A 23,660-nucleotide genomic window follows, 5' to 3' on the forward strand; every position below is an offset into this window, starting at 1 on the left:
ATAAATGGTGAGTCTCAAGGTGAGAAGATGGAATGATCTGGTTGAGTCTCATGAACCTTTGCTGGTCAAGTTTGTAGATCACCAAACTACCACACTAAAAATAAAAACCCTATTGGTATGTGTTTGTGCTTCAGAAAATGATCCTCTCATCATATACAACTGAGATCTCACACACAATTCTATCACTGGGAACAATTCTTCCTCTAAATAAAACTACATCTTTTCTCTTAAAGACTGATATTACCGATCAAAGTTTCTCTTCTGAGACACAGTACACACACACACACAAAAAAAAAAATGTGTGTGTGTGTGTGTGTGTTTGATTTCATTTTGTTTTGGTTTTTTGAGACCAAATCTCAGGTTGGCTTTGAATTCATGATCCTCTTAACTCCGTTTCTTGAGTGCCACCATACCCAGCTTGAAGAAAATGTGTTGAGTTGTCTTTGTGCACTTTCCCAGGAGTAGTACATAATCAGACCTAGTGTAGGTACAGAAGAAAGAAGTTCAGTCACGTATGGAAGATACTTTATACATTAAGGCTTCTTTTCTCTCATTGAACCCAGATTAGAAGATTTTATTAACACATCGGGATTTATATGGCAATTGAATTAAATCACAGAATCTCACAATACAAAAGGCTCATACAAGCTGTCCAGTTCAATATCCCCTTTCTAGGCATGAATTCCCAGTGATATTCTGAGAAGTAGCCAACTAGCCTCTTTCTCAGTAACTCATCAATCCAAGGCAACGAACGCTATCTAAGCAAGAGCTCTTGTTGCTCTAAGTTCTTCCTCTGAATATACAGAAATGGGCCAGACTGTGGAATCCTTAAGAGTGGGTCAAAACATTTGCCCTGTATCTTCTAGGTAGGAGCAACTCATCAACTTTCCAGTTCCCTGAGGAACCAGCACAGTCCCAAGAATTCTGCCTGATACCATTATATTATTTCAGGGTGAAGCACTCCCAGACCTGCTGACACGTTTAGAGACCTACCCCGTGCTAGCAGGTAGATGCTATCAACAGATAATACCATTCATCTCCCTCACAGAGATTTACAAGGCAGGATTGATAGTGCCTCAAGGAATGATCAGCTGCCTGTAACTATCACCACCTATAACCTGCCAAAACTTCCCTGTGCCTCCCTGGATCACTTAAAAATACCAGTCCTGATGCCTTATCTTGTTTGCTCACATCAAGCCTGGGCTGAGGTTTCAGGTGCTTCTTGCAGCCACCAGGGAGATTTATGACTTGGTTATCAGCTCCCAACAGCAAGAAGCTGTGGTCACAGAGGGGAAGGAAATAATAGAGCACAGCAGGGAGAGCCACTGTCAGGGCTACAGGTCAGTACCTGGAATTACCTGTGCCCATGGCAGACCCTGCAAATGGATGGGCTGGACTGAGTGTTGGGAATAAAAAGACCCCACAAGTCCTGGGAACACAGCCCTATCCACTCAAATGTCGTGAGTGGCATCACTTAGCAGCCCAGATGATTGTTGCCTGTGGCTAAATCTAGTGTGGGAGACTTGTTATAGCTGTTTGGGAATTAAGGGGTTCATGGTGATTTGAGAGGGGCCCCTTCAGGGCTTCCGCATGCCCACATTCAAAGTATAAAAGGCTACCTTGTTGGCTCATCTGACTATATGACATGTTATGGTAGGCACCTAGCCTCTGAGGAAAAAAAATGAGATTTTTATAAGACAATATCTATCAGTCAGTCATGAGGCAGAATATGATTACAGGAACTAAAGTTTTCTCCGACACCATCATCTACCATTTGGTGAGGCCATTTCTTCCATTCCTTCCCATTTTCAACAAACACTTCCCTTCATGATCTGTTTCATTCTGCTGTCACAGAAGGCCACCATCCAGGGAATTTCAGGTAAACAAAATACATTTACTCACATTTCTGGAGCCTGGAAAGTTCAAGATCAAGGGGTCAAATCTGATGAGGAATCTCTTGCTGAAAAAGTGTCTAGAGAAAGGGATATGGGAACCTGACTTACCCTTTGTAAAGCAAGACCCATCCTCATGATAACAAACCCATTCCCACCATATTGAGTTTAATCCAGTTCTGGGTTAAGTGCCTTCATAACTCACTCCCCTTTTAAACATCCTTTCCTCAAGGCTGTTACATTAGGGATTAAGTTTCTCACATGGAAGCCACGTGGGAGACACATGCAAGCCACAGTACTCCTCAAGTATAGATGTGTATTTCTTCCTCTAGGTATTGTACAACATACATTCTCCTTGGGTCATGACTGACCATGTGTATTACCAACTCCTAAAAGCCAGCAACTCCATGTGACATTTGTAAGTGTCATATAAAAATAGTACTGTGAACTTAGTAAATGGAGCCCTCATTTCCCCATCTCTAACTACCCCATGTATTTTAAGCAGAAATCCCTACCACCTTCCTACTCATGCTATGAGTAGGGTATGCCTTAGCTGTCTCCTAGCCCCAGCTGGTATGATCAGAAAAGGTGACCTGTAGACTTCAGTGGACTTCATGAAATTTCACCCAGCACTTGGCAACAGGGAGAGAGCCATCTAGTTCTTCCTGCCTTTCCATCAGGCTGCCAGCAGACATATTAGATTTGCCAGAAGTTTTTTTTTTCTTCATCAGCTATTCCCTTTGGAATAACCTGCCACAGATATCTTCAACTGCTGAGTCAAGACCTGTGTAAACCTGAAGCCACAACTCTGAAGGAGCAGCTGTCTCCTTAGAGCCCAGCCTCTCCAGAGATGCTCCCTTAGTTTCTCCTAGAGTAACTGAGCAGGAGCTGGAGTCCTCTCAACAAATACTTACTGAATGCCTATTACATGGACAGCCATTTCAAGGAGCCATTTCAGATCTGCTCAATTCAGCAAAAAATGTGTTGAGAATTTTGCATTTATGTAGATAGAGCCAAGGGGTTCACTATGACCTCTGAGCCCACTGCCTAGTCCACCTGCATCTCTTGGGATGCTATGGAGTTAAGTGAATTAATACATCCACCATCATTAAAAATGTTCCTAATAGACAGAAAATGACTCCAAGTGTGTTCGTTGTCATCGTGATTACAGAGTACTCCCTTAGTTAAACCCTAGGCATCTGGCAATAGTTAATAAGTTATCTGCTAGACCTGCAGGAAAATACAGTCTGTGGAAGGGAAGACACTAGAGCAGAGCGTCACAATAAAACTGTGTCTCTCTACCAGCCATGACATGAGGTGCCTCAAGTACATCACAGATACGCTGTCCCTTTGGGAATGAAAGGAGGATGTGCTGCAGAGCCTAAGAACACTAACAGCTCTTTTCATTGGCTAACTGGTTAACTGTGGTGGTGAGGGCGGGGGTGTTGCAAGCAGGGAGGGAGAAAACACTGTGTAGAGAGAACAGTGTCAAGTTTGCATTAACAAAGAAAATTCACAAACCAGGCACACATAGAACATGCCTGTGATCTGAGCCATGCAGAAAGCTGAGATTTGAGTATCAAGGTTCAAAGCCAACTTTGGCAGATGAATCTGTGAGTCTTATCTCCCACTAACCACAAAAAAAAACCCAGGAAGCTCAAGTAGGAGAACATTAGCTTTGAGCAAAAAAGCCAAGCTAGAGCTCAAGGCCCTGAGGTCAAATGCCAGTACACACACATACACACACTTACACTTCACTTATTACTGGAAAATGTAAGGATTTTCCCCCTAAATACATAAAAGAGTATTGCTGATCACAAGAAGTTTTGTTGTAACATGATGAATATTCAAGGATACTGTCTGCTAGTAACATGGTTAGCTCAGCAGGTCAGGTGTGTTGTTAAATCCCAGGTTCATCCAATCTTTCCAATCTTTCCATCTAAACCTACAGATGTAGTCTTTATGGATCTATCCTTGTGATACAGAAAGGTTGTTGTGATGACAGTCATCATAGCAAAACGTGGTAATTAATGCTCAAAGAATTTCCCACAGGACTGTTTTTTATAAAGTCTCATTTCCTTCAAGTATCATTTGCTGCTAATGAAGCCATATAGCCACACCCTGGCTGCAAAGGAGTCTGGGAACACACATACATGTCTGGTATCTAAACATTGTGATGAGAGGTGAGTTGCCCAAATAAAATCTGTAGCCCAGAAAGCCTACAGAATGAGGAAGTGAAGGTTCCATAATGTGGATGCTTATTGAAACACTGTGGTATTTTGCTCTACTATAGTAGCAATTGTGTGTTGATTATTATTTGCTCATCAAATATGATTGTAAAACATTTAATTCAAGATGCATCGTACTCATGACCTGACTTGCTGAACTGAAACTTCTTTGTACAACTAAAATTTAAATCTAAACTAAATGAATAAAGTAAAACATTTAGTTCTTTCAAATGTGCAACCAAATATTCTAGCATTATGAAATGGACCACAAATATGGAAAGGGTAGTGTGTAGTGAAGGTGACTGCAGTAAATGTAACTCATGTAAATTAGAGGCTCAAGATGTGTTGGGGCCTCTGAGGACCCCTTCCCCCCTATCTCCCTGGGAAATGCCTGAACCTCAAATTTTGAAAGAAACTCCGCCCTACCCCTCATACCGGCAGAAGGAGTAAGGCATGTCCTTACCGGGCTGCTCTAAGCTGAAGTGGGATGCTGAAATCCCTTCCTCGGCCCCCCATAATGTGTCAGGAGCCGCAGGACAAAGATGTCGGGGAGACGGTTGGATGTTTGAATGGGTCTCAAAGGATTTAATTGGGAGGGAGGTTTATATAGCGGTAATGGCGGGGAAAGGAGGGGGGCTGGCCAAAGGGCCACTCATAGGCTAAAGGACCGTGTCCATCAGGTGATGTCATGAAACTTCCTTTGTGGGCTGGACAACCCCCATCACGGTGGCAGCACTCTGTCTGCCTCCCCCAGGGGTGGGGTCTTCTCTTCCAGTTGAGGCCAGGGGAGGTGGGAGTGGCTAGCCCCAACACTGTCCCAGGGCTGGGGGAAGGGCAGCGTCTCAGGAGCTCTTGTCGCCCTTCCCCCACCAAGGCCAAAACTGAGTCCCCAACACCTAAGACCCTGTCTTCCACTATAGAGAAGACAAAAATAGCCATCAGGAGATAGATAGATAGATAGATAGATAGATAGATAGATAGATAGATAGATAGATAGATAGATACAGATTCCTGTATGTATTCACTTAATTAGTTCCTCATCTCCTATGTATCTGGCACCATTTTATATTTGTGAATGAGACAAGGTTCCTGTAATGGAGTTTTAGGTTCTATGAACCCAAAACTCATGGATACTATTGCCCTAGGTTTTCAGGGAGTTTTATTAACCTTGTACGCAAGCTTTCTTCCACTGATACCTGGGTCCTTATACTCTGCAACTCAGCAATTCTACTAATCATTTGCAAGTATTCTTGTGGTAAAAGCTGGTTCTTACTGTCATATAAGAAAACTCAGATTATCTATGCCTTAACTCCGTCAAGTCTGTAAAGTTTGGAGAATAAGCAAAACATTATTCTCACTGGTTATATGTACTTCAAATGCCTGAAGAGTCCGAGCCATCCATGTACTAGCAGTGGCTTTGTTACCTACCAGCCACCTAAACTTACACAGGTCACTTTTTCAGCCTCAGTGTTCTCATTTGAAAATGGGCACGACAACAACGCCTCCCTTGTTCTGCCATGCCATATAATAACAATGTCACATCTCCTTAGAAAGCTTAAACAAAATCAGTAAGGCAATAGCTGGCCTCCTGTAGGCCCTTCGTCAGTGAGAAGTTAGCCATGGTACTCACTGCTCTTTGACCTTCTACTCTCATTAACCATTTGTCAAATAAAGCAAGTCTTCAGCAGCAGGTGGCTGGGCAGCCAATTAATGCCTGCAGATGGCATTTGATCTGCTAATTGCCCCAGCGCTTCCAAATCTAAATTAGTGTGGTAACCAGCTGCCAAGGACATCAAGTCTTCCTCTTTCTCTTTCTCTGTCTGAGCTACACTCTTGAGAATTCCAAAGAAAGCCTTGGCTCTCTGGCCAGCAGTTGGCACTGTTAAAAATAAGTCATTTGGACCCTTGACTTGACATCGATGTGGGACACAGTCGATGCCAGCACCACCTTTGATTTCTTTTTGTCCACCAACCATTAAAAAGTCGTACTAAAAATGTACAAACCTATGGAGATTATGCCATTTTTCCCTCCTAATTTATGTCTTTGACCTTCACCCAGACAATTCTCTGAGAAGGAGGTGACAAGAGGGCCTGAGAAGAAGACACAAGGAACCTCCAGAAAATGTCAGACTCCATTATTTATTCAAGGGGCCAAGTGCAGCATAAACTATGAACTAAGAGATATTTTTAAATAGATGAGCCTTTCTGCATACAGAAATATGTGCTCTACAGAACCAGTGAGACAAAGGGTAAACCAATTCAGCAGTGATACTCACTCCACACTGTGTTGGAAATGAGCTATGCAACTTGAGTGGGAGGGGGTTGGGGAAGGTTAAAAGTGGGAGAAAATGAGGGAGGGGTGCCACTATGCAAAAAGAAATATACTCATTACCTGGCTTATGTAACTATAACTCCTCTGCATATCAGTGTGTGTGTGTGTGTGCGTGCGTGCGCACGCTAGCTGTTTCTCTCCAAACAATCAACTCTATGCTCCAGCAACACAAGAAACCATCTGTGTCTCTGAGTTTTAGCACCACAGATGTCCTTCCTGAGCCTTAAACCACCACCTGGGCCTGCATTTCCTGCTAGGAAGTATGGGTAGATTGCCGTGTGTCAGGGAAGAGCCTCAGCATATTTTTTTTTTTCCATTCTAAAACCATGGTGTGTTACCCACCCATCAAAGTATTGCTCTGTCTCTGGGCACATTCTTACTCGTGTACTTAATCCATGAGATTGTGTACAGTGGAAAATAAGGAAAACAGGAACTAGAGTAAAGGACAAAGACAAGCCACTAGAGAATAGGCTGCCTCTTTACAGCCAAAGAGGCACAAGTCTATGAAGCTGTGTCTTCTTAAATAAGGAAAGTAAGAGCAAATTTTTGAAGAAAAGCCCAAAAGGATCCTAGGGTTGCCCTTGGTCATTCAAGAATAACACCAAGAGGAAGATACTTCTCCAAAATTGCTCACTTCCTATCAACCTTCAGAAATAAATGGTAGCCTGCCATAGTCAATGCAAGCTGCCTTAACACAATGCCACAGGCTTGTGGCTCAACAACCCAGACTTTTTTCTTGCAGTTCTTTCCTAAGGAAAGCCAAGGGACCAGTCAATTCAGTTCCGGGTGGGGATCTTCTTCCTAGCTTGCAGTCTCTTCTGGAAAGTGGGAGGAGGCCTGGAGAGTGTTTCAGTGTCTCTCTTTAAGGACATTAATCCTATTAGATCAGGGCCCCACCCTCATGACCTCATTCAATCTCCTTATACCTTAGACAGCCTCTCTCCAAATATAGTGACATTAGAGATTATAACTCCAGCATATGCATTTGGAGGGGAAGTAATCCAGTCTGTAACTATAAAAGAATTTATCTGAAGGCCAGGTCCCTTATCCAACATAGCACATATTTCACACACAAGACACAATGATCCCAAGACCTCTGTGCATCAGTAAAAGTCCTCAAGTCTTCCCTTCTCTGTGATCATAGTTAAGCTTTCCATTAAAAAGAAAAGAGAAGAAAAGGAAAAGTCCATTATCAATATTTACTTTTTAATTGATACCAAATTAATGAATTCCATGGAACTTGTTAATCAACATATTTTATAAATTATTGGAAATAGAAGTAGTTCAAATGGGAATCTGAAAGTACTTTTGCTCATTAGAAAATTATGGGAAAAGCATTTGAAAGTTATGAGAAATGAATAAAAGAAGCTAAAATCACAATCCAAGACCATGGTAGATGAACTGTGAAGGACACCCCATTTTGCAAGGCATACAGCCATTGCTAAACCAAGACCAACATGGTCTTTATCATTATTATTTCTAATGTTGCTTTGTACAGTGCTATTTATTTTCACATTTAAAGAAAAATAATGCTTCAAAGCTATGGAAAGGAAGAAGTCTCCTTCAGATTTCATATACACCCCATTCAATTTAGCCCATATTTAACAAGCGGCTACTTACCATAAGCCAAAGACAATACTAAGCACTAAAAACTCCAAGGAATGGGACAGATGATCGATGATCGCTTGTCACACTAACACACCCTTCCGTGTCTGTCTCAGATCCTCTGGGCCTGGAGACTATGCCAGGCTGCAGCTCAGAACTGGACTAGCACAGGGATGTCCAGAAAGGAACCTGCAGCTCCTTGTATCCACCCAACACTCTCCAATCCCAGCCTCATCAAAGCAGAATAGAATACTTAAGGATTTGTTTTCTAGTTGTGCACTCTTTCTGTTGACCACAGAACCACCCTTCCAGGCCAGTTTTCTGGAATAAGACAAAGTTCACACTCTAATAGAGGATCGCCAATTAGAGCAAGTGAAGATAATGATGTCTCTGGAAGAACCAAGCAGATTCTCCATCATTCCCAGACCACTCACTTCAATTTCTTTTCTTTTCTCTCCCTGCTTTCTCCATTTATTATTATCTTTTGCCTTTCATTTGCCTGTACCTTAGTGAGTATGTGTGGCTATCTTAGAGACTCACAGTGTGTATGACGAGAACTTCAACAATCAAAAAACTTAACTAACTCAATTCTGCCTAAGTTGAGTTCTCTCTTCAATTAGTGCCTTGCAAGGTGGGTGGCTTCCAGCAGTTACTGGCCTCTGGAAGGATTCAAGCTGGGTCACTAAACTGCCCTCATTATAACTAAAGAAGACAGTGTTTGCCTTCAGTTTCTCTTATCTCACCTTCCTTGGTACTAGTCCTGACTTTTACCATCTACCATGCAATAACTCTATCCCCCCCCCACCCCTTGCTCTCTTGGGTTCAAGATCTTCCTCATGACCCATGGATGTGCAACAGAGCATCTGGCCCTCTGGCTTTCCAAACAAAACGTGTTGATCCATGTCAGAATTTCCAGTTGTGAATTCTTAAGAAACACTTGTTCTTAAGAAACACTTGATAGCATTACCAAGAAAGAGATGGTTCAAAAGATAAGGAAAAGGAAAACACACACACACACACACACAAAATAAAAGACAGATTTCATAGTTGAATAACTTTTCATATTAGATCCTCTTTCAGAGACTTTATTTTTACTTATCTTTAGATGTTTGAGACAGGAATTTGCTGGGCTCCTTCTATCTCAACTTCCCTAGTGCTAGGATTGCAGGCGTGAACCACCACACCCAGCTCTGTTTAGAGATTTTTACCCCACATTCCCTTATTAAAGGCTCTGAAAACTCCTACATTAAAGAAACTCATGAAATAGTACTTTCCTAAATGTATTTGACCACACTGTCTTTTAAAATAATGCCACACAATGACAGAAGGAATGACTGTTCTGTGTATTTAAGTTTTGCTACTGTGGAAGAATTTTTTTTTCTTCTGGGGAAGACTTTCTTCTTCTCCCCTCACCTCCTCCCCATTCCTTGTCTTACTCTGCAGGATAAAGTTAGGGAATGAAAGGGAAAGGGGGAGGAGGGAGGGGGGTATGAGGGACAGGGTAACAAACAGTACAAGAAATGTATCCAATGCCTAACGTGTGAAACTGTAACCTCTCTGTATATCAGTTTGATAATAAAAATTTGAAAAAAAAAGTTAGAGAATGAATATAAGCATGACATGTAGAGCTAGTCATCATAGCACTCTCCTTTCAATTACTTACCACTAACTTCCACTCTCTAAGATACTGTGAAGGAAGTGGGAGGAAACAGCAGTATCCTCATTAAATCGCTGAAGAAATTGAGGCTTCGATCAGGAAATCAGGAAATTCCTCAACACTCACCCAACCCATAGTGTTCATTTGAGATTTCAGCCTAAGTCTTTTAAGGACATCTTTGATGCTAGCCATTCTGTCAATAAGGGCTTAATGTGTTCCCTTTTCCAGAGCTGTTTACATTTCAAAGTGAAAGAGAAAAAAATACCTTAATCCCAGAAGAATGAAATAAATCTTCACTCACAGGAATCATGGAAGAGTTAGAGGAAGCCAGGCAGGAGAGAATGTGAAGAAGCTACTCTTCATTCTGTCTCCAGACCACAGTCTTGACTCAACCTGGATACAAAGCAAGATCAGACAAGGGAAACTCCTATCTCCCTCTCCACTGAGCATTGTACATGTACAGATCTGAAACTAGACCTATATGTAATGCAGAGGCTCAGCTATGGAATGGAACTAGATTTTTAAAAATAATAATTCCCAAGTCCTCTGATGTGTGCAATGCACATACTTTACCACTCCATTTATAGCATGGTTTATGGAATTATTCCAATGGGGCTGAATGGAAATGTGCTGTCCATCATACTTGAAGATTTCTTAACAATTGTGATATATCTGAGCCAAAGGCGGGGTTCAGTGGTAGAGCACCTACAAGCAAGCACAAGAGCCTGAGTTCAAACTTCAGTACTACCAAAAAATAATAATACATGAATGTAATTCTAGCTATATAGTGCCCAATATGACACCTTTTAAAAACCAAGTGATTTACTAGATATTTCCTGAAAATGACCCTAAGAAATGGCCACTCACTTTCAGTATGACTTTGCTCCCCCAATGGATGATAAACTCACCCAAGTCTCAAAAATCGATATCTGATGTATCTACAACTGAAGAGATTTTTTTTTCTGAGTGTCATCCTTTCTAGTGTGCTATGAGTACCAATGTGTTATCTGTAATACCGATCTGGTCTATGGGAGGCATCAGTGGAATTTCCTTCAGCAGCCTGATGCTCATCTCATTAGGCTCCAATCCAGTTCTGTTTGTACATCTCCATCGCCTTTATTTGTTTAAGAGGCTGACAAGGCAAACACTTCTGATGCGATGTTTACACTGCAGCTTTCACTGGCGCTTATTAAACTCATTGTTACTTCATATAAGCTGCAGATATGTGACTAGGGCCAGTTAGTGCTGACAGTAAGTAACAGACACCCTGTCACAAGGTAACATGTTTATACACTCCATTGGATGCCTGGTGGATTTTGTCCCTGTAAAACTATCACAGATAATGAAGCTCCTATCAGATAAGTGACTATAATAAATGACCACAATTAGGTCTCTGGTTGATAAGAAGACTTGGTGGTCTCTGTAACCTGACTTGGACAAATCCCAGGCTAAGTTCAGCTAAAGGAAAAGAAACAGAAAAGGGCAAAAAAAAAATCAAATGTAAATGAGATTGACTCTGTAGAACAAGATTTGATCTCAGAAGAAGGGAGAGTTTAAAAAATGTTCTTGCACCTGCCTTCTTGGTTCTCTTCTACCCATCTTCTCCTCTCGAAAATAATCAACAAATAAAATAATGAAGTCAGGGGCTGGGGATATAGCCTAGTGGCAAGAGTGCCTGTCTCGGATACACGAGTGCCTGTCTAGGTTCGATTCCCCAGCACCACATATACAGAAAATGGCCAGAAGCGGCGCTGTGGCTCAAGTGGCAGAGTGCTAGCCTTGAGTGGGAAGAAGCCAGGGACAGTGCTCAGGCCCTGAGTCCAAGGCCCAGGACTGGCCAAAAAAAAAATAATGAAGTCAAGTACTTGTAAAATTCAAAGGCATTGAGTACATCCCATGTACTCAAGAAATCCAGCATGGTGGGAAACACTGGATGTTTGGAGGAGCTCTTCTTCAGAGGAAGGGTCTGACTTGGGCCATTGTTATCTCCCAGAGAAAGCTAGAGGTGAGACCACATTGCCCAGGGACAGTGGTGCCACTGTTGTGTAGATGATAGTTCAGAACTCATTCTGCAGCTTTTAATGCCCAACTGTAATCATTTATTTCATTTTATTTTATCGTTTTGGTGCTTGAACTCGAAGCCTTGCACTCTCACCTGGCTTTTTTTGCTCAAGGCTAGCATTCTACCACCTCAGATTTGTCTGCCTGAACTGGATTTGAACTTGGATCCTCAGATCTCAGCCACTTCAATAGCTAGGAATACAGGAATGAGCTACCAGTACGCAGCTTTATAATCTATTCTTTAAGGAATTTTTTAACACCAGGCAGGCTCTTGCTACAAGAGGGTGAAATGCAAGCACAGAAATGAAGCGCTCTGGTGAAAAGGTTTTGTTTGGGTTTTTTAAAGTCATATATTTCTTGTAGGAAATAATCATTCCCAAGATAGTGCAGAGACTTCCAGGGAGCTTTCTCTATAAATGTATAACTTACACATGAACTGAAAGAAGGTTTACGGAGCCCTTTCAGAAACCTTAGCAGATGATCGCAATAGAGTCTGACATAAGTCACACACAGACACACAGACACACACACACACACACACACACACACACACACGCACGCACTTGCTGCACTGTGGAATGATTTTTCATCAGTGACAACTATTTTGTTTATGTCATGACATGCCTGCCTGCCCTGGAGATCTCTTCACTCCTTTCCCTGTCACTCTCTCCTCCTTTCCCTCCTTCCTCTCACTCCAGTACCCCAATCTTCTTCCAGCCTCCTCAGATTTACAACTGATTTTTTTTTATTTGGCTAGAAGGAAAATGTTTTTCTTTAAGACCTGTTGAATCAGGGAAGGGGGGTGGCTCCCATTTTCATTTGACTTGCTAGTTCTTACTAATGGTTTGAAGGGAAATAAGGCTGAAAGGTAGACAGCTCCATGGAGCAGTCAGTTCTCTGGGCATTGGGGGTGGGGTGATGGATAGGGCTTTTGTATATCCTTGTTGCCAGAAGACCTCATAAACTCAGGAAAGCTGCCCAGGCATCAGCCTGTTTACTTTTCAACGACTTTAAAGGTGATTTATTTGACCTTTGAAAACTGCCATCATCCTTCTTGCTGCAAACAGCATAAATGGGGACAGCCTGGATGGCGAGGCCTCCACTTTGAGGTCCTTTATCAGTCATTCTTGGTTCTAATCAGAATGGGGAGCGCCTGCTGGATGCTCAGTACAAACAAATTGGAGGGACATTGTCTAAATACACAGAGATAAGTGTGTGTTGATGGACCTCATGTACATACAGTTTCCATAACGATCTCTGAAACTATTTGTAACCTCCTTGAAACTGGGAGAACAAAAGGAAGCATGAGTAGAGAAAAGGTTTGGAATCTGAGAGGTCTGAGTTGCATGCTCACTGGGTGGTTTCTCCTAGCCCTATAATTTAGCAACTTGCAAGTAAGAGAACTATAGAGGTAAACCAACTACATTAGGTTGCCAGGACTATCAATTGCTGTATGATCTCAGGCAAGGTGCCTGAGATGATACCAAGGCACCTCTCTGTGCCCTCGTGTCCTTATGTATAAGGTGGAATCTTAATTGTGCCTTACTTCACACAGTTCACAAGTTGAAGTCTATAGGTCACTTAAACTAATACCTGCCACAAAGAAAATAATAAATGTTATTAATTGTCCTCTGGAAAGGGGGTAAAAGAATAATTCTAGCTTTGACAAACAGATAATGTAGGATGTAGCATTAGACAATTCATGCAAAACCCTTATACAATGTGCCATGCCTCACCAATGCTATTCAGCCACAATGTGAAACTAGTTTTTTGAGATCGCTGTGTGTATCATTAACATCAAACAGTATGAGCTCACTTCTCATGTTTTCAAGCCATGGATTCTTTTAAACTATAAAGCATTTGTATCTTCATTTTATGTATGAAGAGGCTACAGGGAAAGAGAGAAGAAAAAAAGAATAGAAAGAAAAAGAGCGAGAAAGAGAGAAAAAGGAGAGAAAGAGAGAAGAAAGAAAAAGAAAGAGAGAGAGAAAGAAAGGGAGGGAGAAAAGAGGGATGGAGGAAAGAAAGAGAGAGAAAAAGAGAAAGAAATAGAAACATGGAGGAAGAGAGGAAGGAAATGAGAAAGGAAGGAAGAAAGAGAAAGAATGAGAAAAAGAAAGAGAGAAAAGGGAGGGAGAGAGAGGAAGGAAGGAAGGAAGGAAGGAAGGAAGGAAGGAAGGGAGGGAGGGAGGGAGGAAGGAAGGAAGGAAGGAAGGAAGGAAGGAAGGAAGGAAGGAAAGAAGGAAATGAATATCTAGGCTTTGGTGGCTACAATCCTAGCTATGTGGGAGGCTGAGATTGTTGGGACCACAATTATGAGTAAGATACACAAAAAAAAGCTCGTGTTCCCTCAGGTTTGTGCAACGTACTTCCCTGTAGGAGCCAATTTCTCTTTCAGAGGGATGAAACTGCAGTGGAGGTGGTTTCCAGAAGAGAGAGAATGTCATGTACCATAGCCAGCTTCTCCCTGAGATTTATTGATCCAGGGAGGAAATGAGGAAATGTATTCAATTGCAGGACTGGACAGAGATCTGGACTTAGGTAATCGCTTTACCAAGTGCACTCTTTGTTTTACTTCTTGGACTCATCAGAAAGGATATTTGATATCAATAAGATTTCTATTTGAAAACATTTTATGCCTTCTTAAAACTCAATCCATCAAGAGAAGAAGGAACAATGAATGGCAAGGCAAATCCATCCCATGAAAACAGAACAGTGTTTATTTCCCCTGATGACTTTCCAAGCTTTCCCACCAACTGACCAACAGCAGACAGTGCAGATACATGAGTATAGCTGAGAAACTGGACACAGGGACCAAGATACCTTTTGCAAGCCCAGGAAGAGCTTACGGTGTCATGATGACATTGGAAAGCCCTAGAGCTCCATAGGGTACTAGAAAAAGACTCAATACTCAGTTGATATGGTCTAGAAAGCCACATTGAATGGTCAGAAAGAAAAGTCTTCAGGGAAATAAGAAGGCAAGTGATCAGGACACTGAAACTGCTCTCTCAGACATTTGGGAGGCTGTCTCCTAGAAATGTGTAGGCTGTGTGTTTGGGGAATAGACCCACCTACTTCCATCACTCCCAGAGCCTCACCCTTAGAAAGTGCTTACTGGCAATACATTCTCCCACACACTCACGCTGTCAGAGGCGTCCGCGTTCAGATACTAGAACAAGATGCCCAATCCCTGATCCTGCACGGGCCTAGCTCAGAGCCCCTGAACCAAGATGGACCCAAGAGTTGCCCACCATCCTCTCTGATGACAGCTCATAATTTATTAACCACTGCCTTTCTCTTCAGGATGTGACGATCACATGTGCTCTAAGGAGACAGCTGAAGGCTCATTAATCTTTACCCTGGTACAGCAGAGACTGATGGTAATTTAATTTAACTGGATGGGTGAAGTAGATAGAAAAGACCACAAGGAGAAAAAAAAATGACAAGATTATTAACTGCACCCAGAACCGTGTGTTTACCAAGCTACCTCAATAAATGAACGTAGGTTGGTGAGTCGTGGATCAAGGTTCCAGGAAGGTTTGCAGAGGGGAGTTTCTGGCACATGTGGGTGATGGCAACGCTCCACAATTCCAGGGAGAAAGCAGAGGACTTTTGTGGTTAGAAGAGGAACTTGAGCTGCAACCAGCTTAGCAAGCAGGCTAAAGTTGAAAAGGTCAGGGCAAATTCAAAAATATTTCTCTCCCACACCCACAAAAAGGAAACGGTTGAATTTAATCACCCAAGTCTCCCTTCCAGTCCTCTCTTGACCAGCAACCTCCTTTCCAGGGAACTCAGTTTTTCCTCCCGACCAAGTTGTTTTTAAAGGCTGAGCTGCAGCCTTTGCCTTCAGGACAAGCAAGTCTTCTGCCACTACTTCGCCAGCCACCAGCCCAGGGCTGAACACCTGCCCTGGTCTCACTGGGGAGCTTCCTGTGCAGGAGCCAAAGCCCCCAGGAAAGAAAGCAGCAGGTAAAGGATTCGAATTCACATCTGCCTTCCTCTGTCAACCAACACCAGAGAAATTCCAACAGTGAAAAGTACTCCGCCCACCCCCACTCCTGGGGCTGGGGATGTGGCTTTAGCTGCCTAGCATGCCTGGAAGCCCTGGGTTCGATTCCTCAGTACCACATAAGTAGAAAAAGCCGGAAGTGGCGCTGTGGCTCAAGTGGTAGAGTGTTAGCCTTGAGCAACAAGAAGCCAGGGACAGTGCTCAGGCCATGATTTCAAGCCCCAGGACTGGCCAAAAATAAAAAAAATACTGCTCCAAGCACAGACTACAGGCAGAGAAAGTCTTCACTTTTTCAGTCCTGATGTGGTTCAGGATTTGGGCACAGAAATAAGATGGTAAGTTTTCTCTTTTTTTCTCTTTTAATAGTACTGAGGTTTGAACTCAGATGGTCACACTTGCTGGCAGGTGATCTTCCTTTAGAGCCACACCCAAGGCCCTTTTCACTGTAATGATTTTTCAAACAGGATCTTGCTTTTTGTCCAGGCCAGTCTGAACCACGACCCGTTTACTTATACTTCCCATATCTCTAGGGTGACAGGCATGCCACAGCACACAACTTTTTATTGGTTCAAAGAGGGTTTTGTGAACTTATTCCTCAAATCAGACTCAAACTGCTATCCTCCTGGTTTCTGCCTCCAATGTAGTTAGAATTACAGGCCCAAGCCACTGCACCCAGGCTATTTTCAACACTCAACTTGTGAATAAACTGACCCCCATTTCAGCCCTGTCAAGGCTTGCCCTTTGCTCCATCACCATCCCTGAACTGAACAGAACAATGGAATGAAATAATGCAGAAATAAGCACATACACTCAAAATCAACTGATCCTCAAAAAAGGTGCCAAGTGTACTGAGAAAACCAGCTATACACCTAGACAGGTGAAACAACTATTAATAACCAGCCAATGGAAGAAATACACAAAGATGAGCCATGAGTAAAGCTGCGTCCTGGGACTGAGAATGTGGTGTAGTGGTAGGGAGTTTGCCTAGAATGCATGAAGCCCTGGGTTCAATTCCTCAGTACCACATAATCAGAAAAGGCCAGAAGTGGCACGGTGGCTGAAGTGGCAGAGCGCTAGCCTTGAGCAAAAAAAAAGAAGCTCAGGAACAGTGCCCAGGCTCTGAGCTCAAGCCTCAGGACTGGAAAGAAAGAAAGAAAGAAAGAAAGAAAGAAAGAAAGAAAGAAAGAAAGAAAGAAAGAAAGAAAGAAAGAAAGAAAGAAAGAAAGAAAGAAAGAAAGAAAGAAAGAAAGAAAGAAAGAAAGAAGAAGAAAGAAAGAAAGAAAGAAAGAAAGAAGAAAGAAAGAAAGAAAGAAAGAAAGAAAGAAAGAAAGAAAGAAAGAAAGAAAGAAAAGAAAAGAAAAGAAAAGAAAAGAAAAGAAAAGAAAAGAAAAGTTGAAGCCTGTCTCCCAGATGTGGTCATAACTCTCATTTACCTTCATCTTATTAACACTTTGGAAGTCGGGAATTTTGGAGTTCAATGTTTTGCAGGGATAAATTTCCAGGGAAGGAATGGAAAGACTTGTAGGGAGGTGTGCAGCCACACCATCAAAATCCATCTCTATACTTTGTGCTCACTCCCCTGAAAGACAGGATTTCTCCAGGTTCGTGGTCCTTAAATTGGCACTGGGGATAAAACCACTACAATGTGGGAATTTATTTTCTTTTTACTTTTATCAGAGCTGGGGTTGGAACCCAGGACCTGCACACGCTAGCTAGGCAAGGGCTCTACCATGCATGAGTTGCCTCCCAGCCCTGTGCTGGGAAACAAGCAGGCATGAAGCACCTGGTCCACGGGCATTTGAAGGTCCATTGAGAAGGAAAAATATGAGATGATAATAAAGTACAATTCTGCTAACCCTGGGAAGACTTCTGTGCACCAACCTTACAAGAAATAACAAAAGAACCCCCTCCCAAAACTGGGCACAAGAGAGCAACTCAATGCTGACCAAAGGAAAAAAAAAACTGCCATCAATACGCATGAAAATAAAGAAACATCATTAGTATTCAAATCAAAATGAGAAAGCTGGGCATATAGCTCAGTGATTGATATAGCTCAGTGGTAGAGCTGAGTGATATAGCTCAGTGATATAGCTCAATGGTAGAGCACTTGCCTAGTACAGATGTGGCCCTGGGTTCCATCCCAGGCACCACTGAGGGAGGGGGGAGGGGCAGGGCTTATACCATTTGAATTAGCTTTCTGTTTTTTGCCACTATGACCAAGTGGCTTAAGATAAACTATGTTTAAAAAGAAAGATTTATTTTACTCATGGTAGGGAGAGCATGGAAGAAGAGAGCAGTTCACTTCATAGTATCCAGGAAGTAAAGAAAGAAAAAAAAATGTCTGCATTAGGGAAATCCTTCCTTTTTCTTCCTTAATTCCATCTGGCCCTCAACCTATACATGTTGTCAGGGCAGATCTTCTCCACTTAGTTAGCTCCCTCTGTTGCTACCCTCACAGACGCCTCCAGAAGTGTGCCTTACTAATACCCTAAGCCTTCTCACTCCAATCAAGTTGACAAATGAGACTAATCATTACATATTGGCACTATAATAATATAATAAGCATTTGGGAGAGGGTAGAAAAAGATGTTACTCATAAGCTCCTAAGGAATCACAAAAGAGAAAACAAAATTCACAGAAAACAAAAGTGTAAGAGAAGGAAAGAAGCCAGGTGCCAGTCACACTACCTAGCTACTGAAGAGGCTAAGATCCAAGGATCACAGTTTGAAAACATCCCAGGCAGAAAAGGCTATGAGACTTTTATCACCAATCACAAAAAAAAAAAAAAGCAGAACTGTAACACAATAGTAGAGCACCAAGCTTGAGTAAAAGAGCTAAGGAACAGCACCCAATCCTTGAGTTCAAGCCCCAGTACCAGCACAAAAGGAAGGAAAGAAAGATAGAAGGAAGGGAGGGAGGGAGAGAGGAGAGGGAAGGAAGGAAGGAAGGAAGAGAAGGGAGGGAAAGAAGGAATAAAGAGAGAGAGGGAGAAAAATAAACTTTTGAGCCATCCAACTATTACATAAAAGTTACTATAAGGTAATACTTTTGTTCTGTTTTGTTTTGTTTTTGTTTTGGCCAGTCCTGGAGCTTGGACTCAGGGCCTGAGCACTGTCCCTGGCTTCTTTTTGCTCAAGGCTAGCACTCTGCCACTTGAGCCACAGTGCCGCTTCTGGCCGTTTTCTGTATATGTGGTGCTGGGGAATTGAACGCAGGGCCTCATGTATACGAGGCAAGCACTCTTGCCACTAGGCCATATCCCCAACCCCAAGGTAATACTTTTGAGAAAGACAAATATTTATGTAAAATGGGCTTATTACCACATTATGTATAAGAATCTGAAAAGGGTCTTAACCTAAATATCATATTGTCAAACATATGTGCAAATGGTGCAGGGGGCTGCTTCCCTCAAAATGTAACTGAAAAAGTGAAACAAACATGAAATCATTTAAGCACCTTATTATAAAATGCAAGTTGATAGTAAGACTAGAATTATTCTGAACTCTTCTAGAATTCTAGATGTTTCCCTGAATGACAAGTTTGTGTTTTTTTAAATAGTCAAGAACAGTTAATTTATAGAAGGAAATGAATCCCGGCCTCTCTTACCTAAATATCAGAAGCTGGGAGACATGTGCTCCCCAATAGTGCCTTGAGCTAAACACTTCACAATATCGGTGCATCCAAAGAGAGGGTGATAGATAGATAGATAGATAGATAGATAGATAGATAGATAGATAGATAGATAGATAGATAGATAGATATAGATATAGATATAGATACATAGATATAGATATAGCTATTCCTAATGCTTCATTAATAAGCATTTTTTACACATTTGGCCTATAAAACAAAAAAGACACTGATATCCATAATCCTTGTACATGCAGTGTCTTGTAGCAGCTTGCAAGAATGATCTGGTAGAGGAGTGTATGAACTGAGGCTCAGGGCATCTAAGAAGCTTCTCCAGGAAAGCATATAGTTGGTCGGCCCAGGGCCTCTGGCTTCCCTCACCCTTTGCCCTCCCTGCATGGACTGCAGTTGTGAATGGGTCCTGGTCACTGCACGGCTCCCATGTATTGTGGCCTTGAGAACCAGCGGCCTGAGAGCCTCTCCAGTCACTGCCCCTAGATGTTTTGTTCTTGCCCCAGACAGTGCCTCCTGTGTTCTCTCTGCTGGAAAGTACAGCTCTCACCCACCCTTCCCCACAATTTTATAAGGGGTGAGTACAGTTAGATCCGAGGCTTACCCCCAAGTCCAGTGGAAAGTAACAGCTCAGCCAGAACTGCCTAATTAGTGTCCTGTGTTTCATCACCATGTATCATCTCCCCTGTTTCATCCCCCTAACATTATACCACGGACCAGCCAGGGGACTCAAAAACTCAGCTACTTCATTCTCAATAAATGTCTCCTCTCTGACTGATGTTTTATTATGGGAACACATTTGGAGAGAAAGCAAGACAATATCATGATGTTGGTCTATTCAGGCATTCCATCTATCCTCATAACAGACCTAAGGCCCAGGCCTTAGTTAGATTTTTCACATGACTGACAACCCACCCTCACACTGTTCATCTTGTCAGCAGCACCCATGTCCTTTTCCTCAAGCCACTCTTGTCCTATGTGTGTCCCCACAGCCCAAGTAGATTTTACCAGTATTCCATCCACTGCCTAGCCCTCACTTCATGGTACTTACTTCATTGTGATCTGCCATCTGCTCCTCCTCCAGCCCCACTGTGTGCTGAGCCTCTGATTCCTGTGACACCTGGCACAGTAGCTAGTATGTGGTCAGCATAGTTCTTCATGGAGATAGTTTCTCCCCTTATCAGAAATATTTATGCAAAGGGCCCAAGAATGGGGACTCACAGCCTTCTGAAGGACAGGAAGAACTTAGAATTACAGACATTCCTGCTACAAGATGGAAGGCATAGCTGCAAATGAATGAATGCTTTCCCTGATTTAAGAAGGACAAAAATATGAGGGGTGGTATTCACAAGAGAAGTAACATGATTTGGTCATGGGGGAATAAAACTGCAAACACTAAGATAACCTAAATAGAATAACCAGACACTTATCTCTGTGAAATAAAACCCATGATTTGATTATTCTGAATACTGATACACGGTATTAGCCAACCCCCAACAAGACAGTGCTTGGTGGTACCATGTCTCCGTGTCTGTTTCGTGTAGCTGTTCATGGCCGCATAACCAACCAGATTCCAACCTTCTTATTTCACCCATGGGGATTAGAGAAGAGAAGAAACATACCTCAAGAAATCATTCCAGATACCAAGTCTAGAATCCAAGTCTTCCAGATCTCAAAACACTAGGGGAGAAAATTCTTCTCTCAAAGTAAAATGAATATGTCAAATTAGAAAAAAGTAATAATAATAGAAAAACTAGAGACAACTTGGTTGTAGTGATATGATACACTATTGATACAAATGCTTGGGAATCTAATTTTTCTGCTCTCAAGAACCATGCAAGGGGCTGGGAATGTGGCCTAGTGGTAGAGTGCTTGCCTAGCATTCATGAAGCCCTGAGTTCAATTCCTCGGTACTACATACACAGAAAAAGCCAGTGTTGCTATAGCTCAAGTGGCAGAGTGCTAGCCTTGAGAAGCCAGGGACAGTGTTCAGGCCCTGAGTTCAAGCCCCAGGACCGGCAAAAAATATATTAAAAAAAAAAACAATGCAAGGCAATTTTTGGCCCATCTACAATTTTCTAGATTATTAAAATCTAATCATTGGTGAAGAAGATACCAAATTATACCAGAGCTGGGGTTGAGATAGTAGCTCTGAAGTATATTTATTTTCCTAATCAGACATAAAATGGTGTGAATATTTTCATCACAAACACAGAGCTGGAAGCCTGGGACCCAGTCAGTATCAATCCTAGCTTCACAGAATGGTAAGTTTGGAGGCATTGCCTAACCTCTCTCCAAGTTCACTTACCTTAACTATTAGATAAAAACAAGAGTAGATACTGTAGATTATTCCTGATGGTTCAATTATCTATTGCACAAAGGTACATGATGAAAATTTTGTTCTCCCTTATACTTTCCTCCTCTGCAAACTACAGAATATATCATCAGAGCTTGAGGAAACTACCACCACCTGGTGTACGGGTGTCAAAATTGCATAAGTGGCTGCAAAGGTGAAAGCACAACCTCCACTTAGGAGACTGCAAAACCGAAGCTGGGATGTGAGCGGAAGCCCCATAAACAAAATGAATCCATTGCAGGTAGGAGAGATCCTACCTATACAGAGATCCCAAGATGATGGGTAGAAGTCATCAGAGCATCCTTCCTAGAAGAGGAACCATTTATTTTGAAATATAAAGAAAAAAGGATGTGGACTGACTAGAAGGAAGGAAGAATTTTCTGTGCAACATTAGGGGCAGGAGGGGGGCGGATCTTCGATGCAAAAGAGAAGTCTTGGAGGCCACAGGAATAATGTCATTCAGAACCTTAGGTGCAAAACACCTTGTTCGGTCACTATGTCTTATGTTCACAGGAGAAAAGGAAGGAGGAGGAGGAGCAGGAGATGGGGATGTGTATGCTGCTTTTCCCACTACCAGGCATGTATGGCCGAATAAAACACAGCATGTGGGCTGGGAATATGGCCTAGTAGCAAGAGTGCTTGCCTCATATACATGAAGCCCTGGGTTCAATTCCTCAGCACCACGTATATAGAAAAGGCCAGAAGTGGTGCTGTGGCTCCAGTGGTAGAATGCTAGCCTTGAGCAAAAAGAAGCCAGGGACAGTGCTCAGGCCCTGAGTCCAAGCCCCAGGACTATCCAAAAATAAAAAAATAAAATAAAAAAACAGCATGTCCATCTTGTGGGTGCTGTCCTTGCCTCAGGACTTGCTTCAGGGCAAAAGGTGTCTGAGGCAATCAGATAAGGCCTAGCAAATAGCTGTTCCTTCTGTCAAATCTCAGAAACAGTGGGAAGCATTTAAGACAGCAATCCAGAGTAACCCCTCCCCAAGACTCTTCTCAGAGTCTGGTGCTTAAAAGAAGCTGCACATGTGACTGCTAAGTCTGTTTCTCCACTTGGTGCGGACCCAGTGCTATATGATGCAGCAGAGTTCCTCACCCAGATCTCTACTCTGCCCCTTTACCATCTAGGATGTCTTTCTTCCATATCTTTAGAGAGGTTTCTCTTTTTGCCTGAGAAACACTGCCAGAGACTCTGATATGACACCTAATAATTCCTCTATGGGCCTGGCAGGCCCTGTTACATCCCTATTCCATTCTTCATATGCACATGAGGCTCACCAATTTCCCCATTGGCAGAAACAATGTTTCATGAGTTGACAGCTGCATCCTGAGGACCAAGTAGTATTAGTGCTTGGCACATGGAAGGTCCGTAGCAAGGATATAAATTGAAGTTAACAAAATGCCCCAAATCCAGATTCATGAGATTCTGAATAGGCTGGAAATGGAGGAACTTAGAAGAGCCTCCTCCCATCTCTGCTGCCCCTTTGGTTCCTGTCTTAATAGTTGTTGCGCCTAGCATTAACAAGAGCTAACTTTAGCCAGGATATATTTATGGAGAATCCAAGTTACCCAAAACCTTCTACCACACTCCTGCCATGCTGTCCTGTGTTGAAAAACCTTGACAACTCAACTCAGTGAGACAAGACAAGACAAAGGCCACATATAATTGTCTCATAGACTCAGTTTCTTGAAATAAGGGGAGAACTCTCCATGATTCTCTATTCCAGCAAAATGAAGAGAAAACCATAAAGCACTTGGGCAGGAAGATCTACGCAGGACTCAAAGCTCAGAGCTGTGGGCAGTGACAAGTGGTTACTATTAGAACATCTAGGCTTAACTAGATGTGGGACATGGACAGCTTTTGGAGGAAGGGAAAAA

Source organism: Perognathus longimembris, chromosome 11 (assembly GCF_023159225.1).
Source record: "Perognathus longimembris pacificus isolate PPM17 chromosome 11, ASM2315922v1, whole genome shotgun sequence".
Lineage (NCBI taxonomy): Eukaryota > Metazoa > Chordata > Mammalia > Rodentia > Heteromyidae > Perognathus > Perognathus longimembris.